Below are 18,386 nucleotides of genomic sequence, written 5' to 3' on the forward strand. Positions count from 1 at the left end.
CTGGGCTGGGGGATAAGGAAGGAAGTGGAAGAGGGAAGTGGCACCTGCCAGCTCCTTTGTTCCTGGAGAAGTCTCCCAATGATCCCTGTCCCTCTAGCAACACTCTGAGATTAGTAAACAAATCTCCTTCCTGTATACCCCAGGCATTTTTCAAGCTATTGCTCCAATGTTGTATTTCAGTGGGACTGCTTCTTGTGCCATCTCTTTAAGGGCAGGGACACCATTTCCTCTAACTCTCCAGCTCTCCCAGAGCTGAGCCTACTGATTTTTAAAGTTCCAGGTGTTAAGCTCCACTGATTGTAAGAACTCAAGAAATTAGGCCCCTCTGGTTTTCAAAACCAAATGTTACAGGGATTTGCCTTCCTTATACTGATTCCCCATGTGTGGGTGCCTGGTGTGAGGATCTGTTGCCCTCCCTTCTCTACACCCATTGCATCCTTCTCTCCTGCAGGCCATCCTGTGGATCAAGTTAGCTCTTGACCATGTCTATGACCTTCCTATCTTCTTTGATGTGGCATTTTCTCTACATTTAGCTGTGTACAATCTGTTCTACTAGTCATGAGGTTGTTTAGGGGTTATTTACCCAAAAAAACCAGGGTGTTACCTAGGTGTATCTGTGGGATGTGCTGAGCTTATGATTCCCCGTTCCTCCATCCTGGAAGTTCCTATGACTTCTTTGCACACATGGCTATACATGCCCCACTCTAGTTTCCTTGGGTCTCTTTTTGGTGCCCTTTGCTCTAATCTCCTTTCTTTCATCTTAGGTATCTACTATTTCTGAACATCCTGTGCAAATTAGTTTCTGGATAGCTTCTGACAATTATCTCAATTTATAACAAGAATTGAAGACAAATTCCACAACTGAAACATAAAACCATGCCTCAATTTATGGTTTTGAGGGGCGCCTGGGTGGCTCAGTGGGTTAAAGCCTCTGCCTTCGGCTCAGGTCATGATCCCGGAGTCCTGGGATCGAGCCCCACATTGGGCTCTCTGCTCAGCAGGGAGCCTGCTTCCCTCTCTCTCTCTGCCTGCTTCTCTGCCTACTTGTGATCTCTCTGTCAAATAAATAAATAAAATCTTTAAAAAAAAATTTATGGTTTTGAAAGGTCTTGAGATGTTTTCTCATTGTGCCACCAATAGAATTTCCTTCTCAAGTCTGAACTGGTTTTTAATATTCCATAAAATTCCATAGTTGAAGCCTTTAAAAGTTTTGAGATTCTTCCAGTTTGTGGAAGGTTTTTATTGGCTGCAAGTTATGATTGAAATCATTTCCTTGCTATTCAGTTTAGCTGAATAGGCTAAAATAGGCTGCCTCAGGCTTTTTAGTGCTATCTAGAATAATGATATTAAAAACTGTACAACTGTATTTTGGGAAACAAAAAACAAGGTCAGAAAAAAATAGCTCAAGTTACCCCCCAAGAATTTTGTTAATAAGCCCTTCTATGTTTCTGTCATCTATATTCTCCCCTTGCCTTTCAACCCTAGTATCTATTGTCCCTGAATATGGAGTTTCCAGGTGTGGTTAAGGAATTCTGGCACCTCTGTGTATGTATCTGTGTGAGTGTGTGTGTGTGTGTGTGTGTGTGTCTGTGTGTAACTTACATATAACATATATATGAGTTGGTGGCACATGAGACCTATCATACCTCCTTCAAACTTCAGTGAAGAACAAAAATATATATATTTCAGAGAAACAAACTGATATTTGTGTATAGATAGATACTGATACATTAAACTCCCAGCTACTGTTCCTTTCATCCTCCTGAGTCCCTGTAGCAAAGGTATACCCAGCACTACAGACTATTTTTTTCTCCATCTCAGAAATTCTGAGTTTCCACATGTGAAAACTGAAGGATATCATGAGTTTACAATGTAAAAACCTTCATGTGTAGGAAAATGCAGTATTCATTATTGTCATCAGCAGAACTGAAAAGTCACATAGGAGAGGACATTTAAGAAAAACTATGATAAGGTATTGACTGAGATTAAATGACCCAATCTGGTATTTCTGTAGTATCTAATTCAAAGGGACAAGGTGTCATTCCAGCAAATCACCTTGAAAGAAAATAGGCTTATTTTGATAATCCATCTTTTCCTCAGTAAGTTTGGTTTCCATAGCCACAGGCTTGTCAGCCAGCTGGTTTGGTTAATGATGACCCTGGGGAAGCAACATCGTGGGTCTCCATTTCTCCATCCCTATTTGCAAAACACAGCCAAATTGGTTCTAAAAGTTGTCTGAGAAGGAAACTCTTATCCCAGACAGAGATAATACTCGACTCTCTGATCAGCAACATCTTCAATAAAACAGGAAGATAGCAATTCTTGGGTTTGTCTACAATTGAATACCCTCTTAGGGAGCAGTAATAGTGTCATGAAATTCCCCTCAGTCTGAGGATAAGGGAAAACAAATCCATTGCCCTATCATATAATTCAGATATTTTTTCATTAATACTCAGAAGTCCCCTGGTTTCTTTCTGAACCTCAGCTGTCTTATCTATAAATAGAGAGGTTTGCTCAGTCCCTTCTGTTCCAAGATGCTGAGATTTTGTTTTCTGGCCAAATAATTTCTGTTCTACCATAAATACTTCTCATGATCCTTTCTCTCCCATTTCTTCTTTCCAGTGCTGGCTATAGTACCAACCTCTAGTACCCAGTAGGACACCCTTCCAGTTTATTAAGCCAAACGCCATATGATTTCTCCACCTTTGTAACTCACTCTGTTAGATAAGGTAATTAGGATAAGTCCTAATCCAAGTTGACTAGTGTCATCTAGTCATCCAAAATGCCATATGGAGACAGAGACACACAGAGAGAACACCATGAGACAATGGAATCAGAGACAGAAGTACTGCAATTACAAGCCAAGGAACACCTGGGCTTACTAGAAGTTGGAAAGAGCCAGGAAGGATCCTGTTTTAAAAGCTTTGGAGGGAGCATGATTTCACGCTTTTGGCCCCCAGAACTGTGAGAGAATAAATTTCTACACAGTTGCTTTTTTTTAACCCAGGTAATAAAATTTACTTCTACACCACTAAGATTTTCCCAATACTGTCCATCTCATTCCTATTCATCCTTCAGTCATAGCTCAGCTCTCGTTTCTATAAAGCCTTTTGTCTTCACTACAATGTATGATTCTATTTCACCAACATATACCTAGTACCTACTATATCTGATACATTATGCTAGCTAGTACAGATAAAAGTATTTATCTTAATCTTTTTTTAATCAAAATATATTTGACATGCAGTATCCTATTCATTTCAGGGGTACATTATAGTGATTTAATAATTTTGTACATTACAAAATGATACCCATGATAAGATCTGACGGAATCCAATAAAAATGACTAGAACTAATACATAAGTTCAGTAAGGTTGCATGTATTTCTACACAGTAGTAATGAGCAAACCAAAAATTGAATTAAAGAAAAAATTCCATTTATAATATTAGCATAAAGTAAAATACTTAAGAATAAATTTAACAAAAGGAATATGAAACTTCTACACTTCTACTGTGAAAACTATGTAATATTGTTGAAGAAATTTAAAGAAGGCCTAAATCAAATGAAAATACATCAATGTTCATGGACTAAAAGACTTAAGATGGCTTTAGTACCCACAATGATACATAGATTCAACAAAATCTCTATCTAAATACAAGCTGGCTTCTTTGCAGAAATTGACAAGCTGATACTAAAATTCATGGGGAAATTAAAGGAACCCAGAATAGCCAAAACAATCTTGAAAAAGAACATTGAAGATTCACAGTTCCCAATTTCAAAGTTTACTTTGAAGCTACAGAATCAAGACAAGATGGTTCCGGCATAGGATGGACATGTGAATCAATGGGATAGAACTGATAGTCTAGAAATAAATCTTCACTTTTATAATCCACTGACTTTGATATATGCACCACAGCAAATAATGTGGAATGAAAAACCTTTCAACAAATTGTGCTGGGAGGAACAACTGGATATTCATATGCCAAAGAATAAAATTGGACCCTTACCTCACATCATATACAAAAATTAATTCAAAATGGATCATAGACCTAAATGTAAGAGAGAAAATTATGTCTTTTAGAAGAATATGGGAATAAATCTGACCCTGGATTAGGCAATGATTTCTTAGATGTGACACCTGAAGTACAAGAAACACAACAAAATTAGATAAATTGAACTTCACCAAAACTAAAAAATTTTGTGCCTCAAAGGGCACCATTAAGAAAGTAAAAAAGATGGATGCCTGGGTAGCCCAGTTGGTTAAGAATCTGCTTTCGGATCAGGTCACAATCCCAGGGTCCAATCCTGCATCAGACTCCTTGCTTAGCAGAGAGCATGCTTCTCCCTCTGCCTGCTGCCTCCCCTGCTTGTGCACTTGCTCTCTCTCCCTCCGACCAATAAATAAATAAAATCTTTTTTTAAAAAGAAAGTAAAAAAGAAAACCATAGAACAGAAAAATATCATAAATCACATATCTGATAAAGGACTTGAATTTAGAATATATAAAGAATGCTTACAACTCAATAATATAAAGACAAATAACCCAATTTTTAAATGGACAAAGAATCTGAGTAGACATATCTCCAAAGAAGATATACAAATGCCTAATAAAACATCAGAAGATGATTGGCATCATTAGCCATCGTGGATGTGGAAAAGCTGGAATGCTCATACATGGATGGTGGAATGTAAAATGGTGCAGCCACTATGGAAAATAATTTAGCCACTCCTCAAATTGTTAAATATGAAGTTACCATATAAACCCAGCAATTCTACTACAAGTTATATACCCAAGAAATTAAAACATACAAAAACTTGTACACAAATGTTAATAGCCACATTATTCATAATAACTAAAAACTGGAAACCACCCAAATGTCCATCAACTGATGAATAAATAAATAAAATATAGTATATCCATACAATGGGACATTATTCAGCAAAATAAAGTAATGGAGTTCTGATGGATGTGACGAGTGAATGAACCTTGAAAACATTATGCTAAGTAAAAGAAAGCAATTTTAAAAGACCACGTATTCTATGATTCCATTTATATGAAATGTCCAGAATAGGCAAATCCACAGAGACCAAAAGTAGAATTGCCTAGGGTTGAGGAGGTTAGAAGAAATGGAAAGTGGCTATTTCTTTTTGAGATGATAAATGTATTTTTAAATTGATTGTGGTAATGGTTACACAATTTACAAATATACCAAGAACAATTGAATTGTATACTTTAAGAGGGTGAATTGAATGGTATGTGAATTATATCTCTATAAAGCTGTTATATTTTATGAAATTGATTGGTTGAGCCTAAGTCATGGGCCTACATTGTAGCTGCAAAGGAGACAGGGAAAATGACTATCTGGCTTTTTCTTTCTTCCTCCTACCAAAACACCTATGGTAAGAATTCTCCAAAATCTGGGAGGATAATTCAGAAGCTAGACAGCCCCCAGAAAATTGGTAGGTATTTCCTAAGGCAGCTAAGAGTGTAGTAAGTGCTATATAAGTAATACCAAGTGCAAAAGAAATGAAGTCTCCTGAGGGGTGGAATTTTTTCAGAAAGGAAAGTATTGGTAGTGCCCCTTCACTAATACAAATGTTGTATTCTGTCTTCTGGGATGTGTGTTAGTCTTACCTCCTCTAAGAAGTTACAAGCTCCTTGAGATCACTTGAAATTATATATAGACTCCTTGAGATCTACTTTTCATGCAGACCTCAGTCAAATCTAGCAAGTGTTTAATGATCAGTAATTGATTTAACTAGTGGTAATGTCCTACATCTGCACTACAACTGTCAGTTTTATTATGAGTTTAAGGTTTTTCTTTTCAGGTAAGTTCTTTGCCCAATGGGACTTGAATTCACAGCCCCAAAATCAAGAGTCACATGCTGTACTGATTGAGCCAGGTGCCCTAGTATAGTTATTTTTCATCTAGCTTTTTCTTTTATTATATATCAATTGAAAATTGTTGGCCCTTTTAAATATTTTTTTAATATACATTTTTGTATTTTTTTTTTAAGATTTTATTATTTATTTGTCAGAGAGGGAGAGAGAGCGAGCACAGGCAGACAGAAAGGCAGGCAGAGGCAGAGGGAGAAGCAGGCTCCCTGCCGAGCAAGGAGCCCGATGTGGGACTCGATCCCAGGACGCTAGGATCATGACCTGAGCCGAAGGCAGCTGCTTAACCAACTGAGCCACCCAGGCGTCCCGGCACTTTTAAATATTGAGGGGGCTCTCATCTGTAATTGGTTGATTAGGTTGCCATATGCCTTTCAAAATATAACTAAAATTGACTTTTAAGTAACAAACCTTCTTTGTGACTTTTGCTTACAGAAATGTTTTCAGGGGCACCTGGGTGGCTCAGTGGGTTAAGGCTCTGCCTTTGGCTCAGGTCAAGATCTCAGGGTCCTGGAATCGAGCCCCACATCGGGCTTTCTGCTCGGCGGGGAGCCTGCTTCCCCCTTGTTCTCTGCCTGCCTCTCTGCCTACTTGTGATCTCTCTCTCTCAGTCAAATAAAGTAATAAAATATTTTTTTAAAGAATTTTTCAATTCTTAATTAAAATTGATTTATAATGGATTTATAATAATAATAATTGAAAAAGAAGTTTTCAATTAATGAGTTAGCTAGTTTGGCTTTTTACAAAGCATCACATCTTCTTACTTTGATAAAGCTCTAGGACCAAAGATTCCTATATAGACTGAAAATAAAAATCATGTAAATTCCTCCACAGTTTGAGCAATGGGGAGAAAACCCAGAACATTGTGATTTGTAATTTTGAGGAAATCCAAACAAGTGTGCTTTTTTTTTTTTTTTGAAGGATTTTATTTATTTGACAGAGAGAGAAAAAGAGACCACAAGCAGGGGGAGCAGCAGGCAGAGGGAAAGGGAGAAGCAGACACCCAGCTGAGCAGGGAGAATCCTAGGACCCTGGCATTATGACCGGAGCCGAAGGCAGCCGCTCAACCCACTGAGCCACTCAGGTACCCCAAAACAAATGTGTTTTTATATGACCCTAATTTATCTTAAAAAAAAAATACATACTTCTAATACTGATGGAAGAGGGCATAAAGATTCCTGACATGTGTCCCTATTTAATTTCCCAAACCACGGTAAATGGATTATCTAAACTCTCTATTAAAATACACAGACTTACAGTAGTTGTTTAAGACAGTTTAATTTAATTTTCTCACATATTTCTAGTTACATTTCAGCCTATAACAAAACAAAAAATTTGTTAAGTGTTTGAATTTTAGAAACTATAGAACAATAATGTGGTGGGCTTGCCCTTTCTTTAAGTTTGTATTTAAGTCACTTTTAATTTCTTCAAAATAATTGCATAGTTAATTAACTTGCTATTTAACCACTTATAGGCATTGAAGTGTCATTTTTTTTTTCACATCATCTATACCTAGAAAGTCTAAGGGAAATAACAATAAACAAAAAAGGCAGGTGTCTTCAAATCCTCATTCCAACTTCACTTATAGGATCCTTATACAACCTGATGCAGTTTCTATTCAAGCAGCCTAATGTTATAAAATTCTAAATGTTGGCAATTTAATCTGTATTAAGAAAAAGCACTAAATAATTTATGTTTACACTTCTTTCAAGTTTTATGTGCTTAGACTCTATTAGTCTCCTTCAAAAGCAACAGAGAAACAGCATGATTTTGTCAATGAGATGAGTGCTCCAGTGGCAAGAATTTAGTTAGGAATCTTGTGTTTTGATTTTCCTGTAACCATTACTGTGCTATCATTCACAAGTGTTCTCCTGCTACACAGCCAGTGCCTGCAACAATGGAATCTATAAATTGTGATTTTCGTTTGTTCATTGAATATTTCCAACTGAACAGTGGCTATTTTGTGTCCTTGATTTCAGTCCTCCTTAGTTTTCAGTATGGTTGGGTTTTTTTGGCTAGGATAAAGCAAATAATCTTGGGAAGATAGATTATACTGGGTTGCAGTTTCTTTTCTTAATGAACTCTACAAACTGAGTAGCTAAACCACGTCAGCCATTGTGGACAACTTCTGCTAGTGCTCTGAAAGCTCGCATATATGGGGTGCGGGTGGTGGGGATGTACAAAGAATGGCATGGCTCAGAGGGACACAACTGCAATGAACATTTTTCTTTGGTATTTTCATTCCACACTTGAGAAAGATAGCCTTCTCAACATACCATACATGAAACCCCATTTAGTCATGATCGTAAATTGGGGCATATTATTCTCTGGCCAGCAGCTCACTCTGTCCCATGACCAGCAATCCTGCAGCGTAACACTTTCAGTCCAGTGACTCTACCACACTTGCATCGTCCTTGCCCCTCAGGCACTCACTTCTCTCCTTACACAGCCTACATTCCAGAGTCAATCACCAAATCACTGCCATGCATGACCCTCAACTCCCTTTCCCCACCCTCCTCTTAGTCACTTGACAAAACCTCAAACCTCATTAAATCCTACTCCGCCTGCTCCACATGGCTGACTGATCTCACTTTAAATTCATGACTACTAACCCCAAGTGGGCCCACAACACTATGTGGTAATCACACTATATTTTCCTAATCAAATCACTGTCCCACTCTCCTAGACAACCACATCATAATCTCTTCCAGCACCTTCCCCTTTATCCTCACCCCCAGCTGATGACTTTGATTCCTATTTCACTGAAGGAGACCTTGTCATTGTTTTAAAACATAAATCAGATAGTGTTATTTCTCTGCTCAGAACCCTCCAGTAGCTCCCCTTCTCCCCCACAGTAAATACCAAAGTCCTTACAATGACTCACAAACAAGATCATGGCTCCCTGTGCCCTCTACTGCACTACTGCTCCTGTCTTACTAGGCTCCTTGTTGAGCGAACACATCAAGCCCTCTCCCACATGGCACTTGGAGTTTCCTCTGCCTATAACACTCTTCCCCGGATGGATTTCGATGGCTCACTCCTTTGCCACCTTTGTCTTTGTTCTCAATGAGGTCTTCTCTGTCTAGTTTATTTAAATTTGAATTCCCCTCCTTAAACCTGGAAACTCCCTCTACCCTTTTCCTCGTTTATGTTTCTCCACAGAACTTACCTCATCTGCACACTGTGTTTTACTTCTTTGTTTGGTTTATTGTCTACGTCCATCCACTAGAATATAAGCTTGGGCCTATGGGCCAGGATGGTGGCCTATTTTGTCCACTGTTGAAACCCCAGCACCTAGAATAGTACTTGATATATAGTGGGATAGATAGTGGGTGCTTGATAAATATTTATTGGGAGGATTGAATGAATGAATGAATGAAGCATCTTATTAAAGGAGGTGTGTCTAACCATTACCTATCAACTTGCTAGTTTATGTCAGGTTGTTGCTTCTGTGATCATTAGCAAAGAACACTTAAATCCAAATTTGTGTTTGATTGGGAAAAAAAAGAGAAATTGGAGAATCACAAAAATAATCTTACCCTGCTGGGGCAGAGCAGCTGTGACCAGTGCTGTGCCTAGCAGGAGCATCTGTGTACTGTTTCCTTTGCCCAGAACAGAGGACCTGCTGTAGCCCATTCTCAGCAGATAACCCAGAAATAATGGCTTATAATTCAAAGCTGCTTTTTCTTTCTTTCTTTTTTTTTTTTTTTTAGAAAATCATAAGACTCAAAAAAAATTATATAAGGGGCCATGAAATTTGCATAAGTCCCACTCACAGTCATCAGTGCTACTTACCTTGCTACAGGAGTGTTTCTTAAGTAACCAAAGTTTGCCTTCATGTTAGTCAACATTTAATGGCATGTCTAAGCAATGCAAAATAAATACATAAATAAATAAGATATTTTACCAATATATAAATATACTAAATTTTATTATATCATAAATCACTCAAAGTGTTTTCTGATAACTATTTTTAAAGAGAGCATCAAATTATGTATGTCTAAGTCATTAATATGGTACCAGCTGGGTTGTTGGGCTGGAGATTTTAATTGAGTAGTGGTTTGGGAATTTTTTTGAAGGGGAAAAAAAAGCAAGATCAATTTTTTCCTTGCAGACTTTTGTAGGTCATAGGAATGTCACAGATATTTACCACTTTATAAATCATTTTTTGAGTTCCTTCTTCCATCTGAGCACTCAGAACAGCAACCCAGCAAAGCACTGAAAAACTGTTCAAATTTAAACCATTAAATGAAATCTGTCTCTGAATGTGTGAAAGGATTTACTGTAAAAATATCAGTCTGAGATTAAGTCAATAAAATTAATCATGACCTTGAAAGAGGAAAATGGGAGGGACAGGGGGCCCTAGAAAACACTACACACTTTAACAATGCTATAAAGGAAGGGACTTGGGGTTGCTGTTAATTCACCATAACTAAATTCAAATACAAGCTCTTCTTTATATATTCAGTTTGTTGTGTCATTTTTTATCATCAAAATTAACCAGAAAATAGCCATGAGAATTTTTTTATTTGAAAAAATTAGCTACATAAGCTTGCTGAAATCTATATAAAAGTTTTAAGACAAATTAGTGATTTGAATGCCAATGAGAGTGACAGGGCCAGCTTTTTTTTTCTTCTTTTCTGTAAAGCTGCTGTGTTGCAGTTGATCACCATGGATATGAAAAACAGCTAATTGGTTGCTCCTTCTACATCAACAATTGTCTATTGTTTGCAAAACATGCAGAACTAAGTAGGGAAGGCATAGAGTACTGAGTGCCCTTTCTGCCTTGTTGTAGCAGAACAGAACTTGTGGATGGAGCCCTGGGGCACTCGGTTCAGCCACTGCCTGCCATTCCTCGGGGTCTTGTGGGCGTGTGTCCCATCTCCCTTAGTGAGAGGGCACCTAGAGCAGTACTGGGACTTTCCTCTCTCCTCTGCTGAAGTTCCTTAAGGTTAGGACAATATCTGATTCACCTTTCTAAACCTCACAAAACTAGTTTCATTAAATAATAAGCCCTTAAAAGAATAAAAATCCAGTCTGATTAATCTTTTATTGCTTAGCACAGTGCCCTAAACCTGGTTGGCACTGAATAAACAAACAAACAAATAAATAAATAAATGTTGGCTCGATGTTGAATGAAAGATGGAATAATGAATGAGTGAATATCAAATACTCTCCAACATCAGAGAATAAGCAGAGCCGTTTTGTGGTCCAAGCCTCCTATCCCAGCTGCCTGCTTCAGAAATGGGGAAAGCAGAACTATCTGTGCCACAGTAACTTCAACATGGCTGAGGCGATTCCCATTAGAATTTACAATAACATGCAACATTTATGTCTCAGAGCTAGTCCCTCAAGCTGGTTACATAGAAAATCAAATTCCCTAGTAGTTTTTAACAAAATCTAGTTAAAATTATTTTGGCCACTAGATGGCACTTGTATTAGCTATGTTTGGAAATTTTGGAAAGGGGCCCTGTTCCAAAAGTCCTTTGCTAAGTAGTATGTAGCTTGAAACTGTGAAAGCATTCATAAAAAAAAAAAAAGAAAACAAAAAGACATTACGGAGTGCCTGGGTGGCCTAGTCAGTTGAGCAAACAGCTCTTCATTGAGGTTCATGTCACGATCTCTGGGTCATTGGATGGAGGCCTACACTTCAGGCTCTGCATTCAGTGTGGCATCAGCTTGAGATTCTCTCCCCTCTCCCTCTGCCATGTGTTCTCTCTCTCTAAAATAAATACATAAAATCTTTAAAAATAAATTAATAAAAGTACATTAAAATAAAATATCTTTAGAAAACTTACAAATCATAACTAAATTTTTGGTATGCCAACAGTACTGTAATTTATTACTACTGTATATTTTTTAAATTTTTTATTTAAATTCAATTTAATCAACATATAGTATATTATTAGTTTCAGAGGTAGAATTTAGTGATTTATCAGTTGCATATAACACCCAGTGCCCATTACATCAAGTGCCTTCCTTGATGCCCATCACCCAATTACCCCATCCTCCAACCACCTCTCCTCCAGCAACCCTCAGTTGTTTCCTATGATTAAGAGTCTTTTATGGCTTGTCTCCCTGTCTGTTTTTTGTCTTATTTTCCCTGCCCTTCCCCTGTGTTCATCTTTTTTGTTTCTTAAATTCCACCTATGAATGAAATCAGATGATATTTATCTTTCTCTGACTGGCTTATTTCACTTAGCATAATACCCTCTAGTTCCATCCATGTCATTGCAAATGGCAAGATTTCATTCTTTTGGATGACTGAGTAATATTCCATCGTATCTTCTTTATCCATTTATCTGTCCATGGACATCTGGGCTCTTTCTATACTTCAGCTATGATAGACATTGCTCCTATAAATATTGGGATACCTATGCTCTTTTGAATCACTATGTTTGTATCCTCTGGATAAATATCTAGTAGTGTAATTGCTGGGTCCTAGGGTAGCTCTATTTTTAACTTTGAGGAACCTCCATATTGTCTTCCAGAGTGGCTGCACCAGCTTGCATTCCCACCAACACCATAAGAGGGCTCCCCTTTCCCTGCATTCTCACCAACATCTGTTATTTCCTGAATTGCTTATTTTAGCCATTCTGACCAGTGTGAGGTGGTATCTCACTGTGGTTTTGATTTGTATTTCCCTGATGCCCAGTGATGTTGAGCATTTTTTCATGTGTCTGTTGGCTATTTGGATGTCTTCTTTGGAGAAATGTCTGCTCATGCCTTCTGTCCACTTTTTTACTGGATTTTTTTTGGTTTTTGGGTTTTGAGTTTGATGAGTTCTTTATAGATTTTGGATACTAGCCCTTTATCTGATAAGACATTTGCAAATATCTTCTCCTATTCTGTAGGTTGCCTTTTAGTTCTGTTGACTGTTTCCTTAGCTGGGCAAAAGCTTTTTATCTTGGTGAGGTCCCAAAAGTTCATTTTTGCTTTTGTTTCTCTTGCCTTTGAAGACGTGCCTAGCAAGAAGTTGCTGCAACCAAGGTCACAGAGGCTGCTGCCTGTGTTCTCCTCTAGGATTTTGATGGATTCCTATCTCACATTTAGATCTTTCACTCATTTTGAGTTTATTTTAGTGTATAGTGTAAGAAAGTGGTCCAGTTTCATTCTTCTGCATGTGGCTGTCCAATTTTCTCAACACCATTTGTTGAAGAGACTGTTTTCCATCGGATAGTCTTTCCTGCATTGTTGCACATTAGTTGACCATCTGTTTTTTTTAAATCAACCCTATCAATATAGAAATTTATCCAATATTTTGCTTTTCAATATATAGATTCATACATTAAAAATAGTAGTTGAAGTTAGAATATCTGTTAATACTTCCCTTAATCAAAGTGGAAAATGGCTTAGGTTAGTTATTTTAGAAGAAAATTCAGTAGATATTTTAGAAATGTAGATATTAGTAGATGTTTTAGAAACTACTTAGTTTTAGTAAATTTTTACATATTTTTATAATTTATATAAAATATATATTATAAATTTATATATTTTTGTATCTTTATAATTTATATGTTTTTCCAGAAATCTGCATTTTAAATATGCTTTTTAAGTGACTAGTATAAACTGGAGATTACTCAGCATTGCTTCAGTGTGAGAAGAAAGGTACATGGGTACCGAATCAAGGGAGATGAACAAGGACATGAAGGGGACAATATGCTTTGGCATTTGGATCTTATCCTGGAGGTAATGGAGATTTAAGATAGGCAGCAACATAAATTAACTGGATTCATTTGTGTTGCTTTTATAAATTATTTGTGGAGTTAATTTCACTATCAAGAAAGATGGGTGAAGCTAAATAGACATAGGGTTGTGTTCTTACATAAAATTATTTTGAAGGATATCAGATATATATGATTTATTCCTCACTATCCTGGTATTAATGGCTCCAAATTTTTTACTTGTGAATGACAAGCCATGTAAACTATTATTTCTACTTGTGATTCATATAAAAATTAATGTATGGAAAAAGAAACTCAGGAATCAAAATGATAATATTAATAATATACATTTATAATTATAAAATCATTGATAACTATAAATGCCATCATTATGCTGATAAAATGGGAAACTTTCCTGAAGCACCTGGCTTAAGGCTGGTATACTCTTTTTTTTTAAGATTTTATTTATTTATTTGAGAGAGCAATAGCAAGAGAGAGAAAGAGCAGGAGCAGGGGAGAGAGGAAGAAGCAGGATCCCCACTGAGCAGGGAAACATACAAGAGGCTGGATCCCAAGACTCTGGGATCAGGACCTGAGCCAAAGGCAGATGCTTAACCTACTGAACCACCCAGGTACCCCAAGGCTGGTATGCTTTTTATAGAGTCCCTTTGTGTAGCAATTTGTATCGATTTGAGTATATTTGCAATTATAAGTTATCTGCCTCCTGCATTAATAAAAAATTTTGGTAGTTAAGTTAGTCTCCTGAAATAAATAACCCAAAACATGGCTCAACACAATAAAAGATTATTTCTCACTCATGTCACAGCTAATGCAGGGTGTCAAGCATAGATTGGAGCTTTGTACCATGCAGAGATCCAGGCCTCTGTCAATCTTCATCTTTCAGTCTTTCCATCTTCAAAGGCCTTGAAATGTGGTCTGCGTCCAGTATTCAGACAAGGTACAGAAAGAGCGTGGAGAGTTGCATATGCTCTTAACCACCTTACTGGAGGTGACATACATCATCCGCTCTCCCAAATGCCCCTGGTGAGAATCAGTCATGGTTCCATTGAGCTGCATGCATTGAGCTGTGGTCTGATCCTTCATTGAGAAAGAATAGAACAGAGCCAGGTTCTGCCACAACAGACCATTCTTACAGATCATTCAATACCAGAGATATATACTAGTGAGTAGGAACTGCTCAAATAAATAAGTTAACATACTATAGGTATTTCCTAACTTATGTATGTTCCTTATAGTCAGGCATTCATTGAGGGCAACTACCTTTTTAGATCGCCCAAAGAAGTCTTTATCAAACTTTCTAGACTGTACTTCAATAAGGAATATACTTTACATGGTGACTCATTACCAATATATAGGTACCAAATCAAAAATTTCATATCTATTGTTAAGAAAATAATAATTACTCTTACTATATGTGGTATACTCTGGGATTTGCTGTACTGTTTTCTACAGTTTCATTCTATTCTTGCCTACCTCAACACTAGGCCTCTCCGTAATACTGGGAGGCTCCCTTCCATCTCTAGCAGTCTCTACTCCTGAGGGGAGATGCCCAGAAGAGTTTGAGTCTAGGTTTCCTGGTATGTAGATGATTCTCACTGCAGTCTTTTAGATACCCCAAAGACCATTATCACTTGTGATCATTTGTGTGTTTTCTTTCCCCTTACAGCTAAGGTTTTGGATTTCTCAAATAAACATATAGAATGTTCAATGAAATCTGAAGTTCAGACAATAAATAATTTTTTTGGTATAATGATATCTCGTGCAATATTTGGGACATACTTACATTACAAAAATTATTTGCTGAAATTTAAATTAACTGGGTATCCTATATTTTATCTGGAAATCCTGCCTACAGTGAATGACACAATGCAATGGGATTTCTTTTTAGCTGCTATTTATTTCTCTTGGTTGCTGATAATAAGGAAATCAGGCAGGCATTAGATACAGGCTTTGGGGGTAGGAGAGGAGAGGTTGTGAGTTTGGGGTCGGTTTTGTAGTGAGACAGGAAGAAAAGAGAAATTGTAGTCAGTCAGTGGAAGGTAGCAGAGAAATGGGTAGCTGGGAATGGGGTCACACTGACCCATACAAGGGAAGGGACTGGCAAGAAAATGAGTGTGTGCCAGGAGTGTTCCTATAGTCTTTTAGTGGCAGGAGGTCCTGGCCCCCCAATGCCTTTATCCCTTTATCTGTAACTTGAAAGCTTGTCCTTCCTCAATTTCCCTTACTGTCACCTGAGCTTTGTTGGAGGCTCTCTCCCAGATGCAAACCACCAACAGGAACTTGGAAGATACGGGGTGGGATATCTCTAATGCAGTAAGAAGGTGCTTTAGTTAGTGTTGGAGAAGGAGAGGGAGGATTTATTCTTCGAATCCTTAGTTGAAATCATGAATGACTTTCCCATATGAATGTGGTTTTAAATGGTGGTATTTTCTATGGAAACCATTCTGTAAGAGATTCTCTGGAAGCTTACTAAAATGCAGATTTCTGTGCCCCTTGCAAAAATGTGGACTTAGTAGGTCTGTGATGTAGATTCCAAATATATAATGTATATACATATATAATTTTCAAGTGTTTATTTAAATTCCAGTTAGTTAACATACAGTGTAACATTAGTTTCAGGTGTACAGTATAGTGATTCATCACTTCCATTTAACACCTGGTGCTCATCACAAGAAGTTCGCTCCTTAACCCCCTCCATATTTATTTTTTACAAGCGCCAGGAACATCAGTTTGGAAAATATTGTAATGAAGTATAATATAGCATGGTCTAGTCTGGTCTAGCATAGTTTAGTATTATATAAGAATATATAATGTTATGAAAAAATGCTCAATATTAATTAGTTCCCAGAATAGGTATTTTTAGTGAACTTTGGAAACATAAACTTAAATTTTCATTCTCCACTTCTCTTCAGTTCACTGTGAGACTTTTTGCCAATTACTCCCTTTTCCTTTTACACTCTTCATCTGTAAAATAGGACTAACATTTGCCGGTAACCTTAATGTTGAGGGGGAAAAATACCATAATCATGTCTCTGTCAAAATTGAGATTCTAGGAAATAAATCACTGGATATAAATGCAAAATGTAATTATCCTAAAAGTTTTCCCTGTTGCAGTATTGGTAGAGTATATATTGTAAATGTAAATATTGAAAAAGATCATTCTCATGATTAACATTAATAAATATTTATTAAGGTACCTATAGGGTATTTGGCAATGTACTAGTCAGTGATCTTACATCAAATCTGAAATAGATTCACATTGCAAAGAAATATATAACCTAAATTAGAATTCCACAAATTGGAAACTGGCCAGTTTCTCCCCTGGGGAAAAAAGGGATTCAAATGCAAGAAGAATGGACTGGGCACATGAGAATTGGACACAAATCTCAACCACTGAGTGAAGCCACTTTCTCAGATGCCAATCTTATAAGCATCACTTTCGGATTTTTTTCTATAAAGAGATCCAACTCTAATCCCCAGGAGACCTGAAGGAGTACCTCATCTGAAGCATAGTACTTCCTTCTCTCAAGTCTGTGAACCACATCTGCTCTTATCCACAGCCTCCCAAGCATGGTGGCCCAGAGGAATCTCAGTTTCAATAAAACCTCAAGACTTCCCACAGAGGATTCTCTAGTTAGAATTCTAGACTTGGCTTCTTAGATTAAGAATCTTTTTTAACCAATTTGTAGAGCTTTAGTCAAGACAGGAAATAACATGTTGCTGAGCAATTAAGCCAAGAACTCTGTGGCAAAGGTTCAAAACCTCATTCCACCTTTGACTCACCCGGGAACTTGTGAAGGTGACTTCACTTCTCTGGAACTCTTTTTTTCTCATCTAGAAAATGGAAAGATGAAAAGTAACTTGCTTTGATCAGAGGCTTGTATATTGGGGGGAAGTGCACTTGTAAAGGTCTTTGGAAAATACAAAGAGCTGTAGAGAGGTTAGATAATGAAGGTTTTGTCTAAGCAAGACTGGAATGACTACCTCTCTTCATTTTTACCCTCTGTTAAACTCACCTTTCTCTGCAGGCTATAAAAGAAGGAATCCTATATTTCTTCCCTAAGGACTTTTTTTTCACATAAATTTTTAAATGCCTTTTGTATTCATGTTTCAAGTTCTCCTGGAATTGGCTTTTTTTCCTCCAGCATTATGTATCCAAGATAATGAGGAATTCAGAAGAACCACCTGCTGATTAAAAAAAAAAAAAATCCACAGGCTGGCCTGATGCCCAACAAAGATGAGTCCAATCCATGAGCAACCAGAGAAATCTGCCTCTTTTCTATACAAGTAGTTGGGTCCGTCATCTTTTACCACACATTTAAGGCCCTATGACCCTTCATCAAATTCTCATGGAATAGGAGAGCCTCTCCCAACAGGTCTGAATTTTGAATAGGTTGAATTTATCACCAGCTTGAAGGTTTTCTTTCTCCAGTTAACTTTTTAAAAATACTCCACTTCCTTCTATTATACAGCTTACAAAGCACTTCTGCACATTCTGAGAGTAAACTGAAATTCAGTGGAATATAAGGACATGCCCTTGTCTGCTTCGTAAGAAGTAGTAGAGCTAAAAGTCAAAACTATGAGTGGACTTTCTGTACTGCACAGTGCTGCTTGCCTTGGTTATTCTAGAAAGAGTAGAAAATAAGATCGTAAAGGCAGGCAGTGGTCAGATCATGGAGGGTCTTGAATGCCAGGCAATACCAAATCACTCAAGAATGGTTGTTGGGTTTTGGGGGGGGGCAGTGTTGATTTGTGTCTTAAATAAGAGTTGAGCTGTTAGAAGACTAATCTGGGAAATGTATGT

This window comes from Enhydra lutris, unplaced genomic scaffold (genome assembly GCF_002288905.1).
Source record: "Enhydra lutris kenyoni isolate GAN:26980312 unplaced genomic scaffold, ASM228890v2 scaffoldscaffold16, whole genome shotgun sequence".
NCBI lineage: Eukaryota > Metazoa > Chordata > Mammalia > Carnivora > Mustelidae > Enhydra > Enhydra lutris.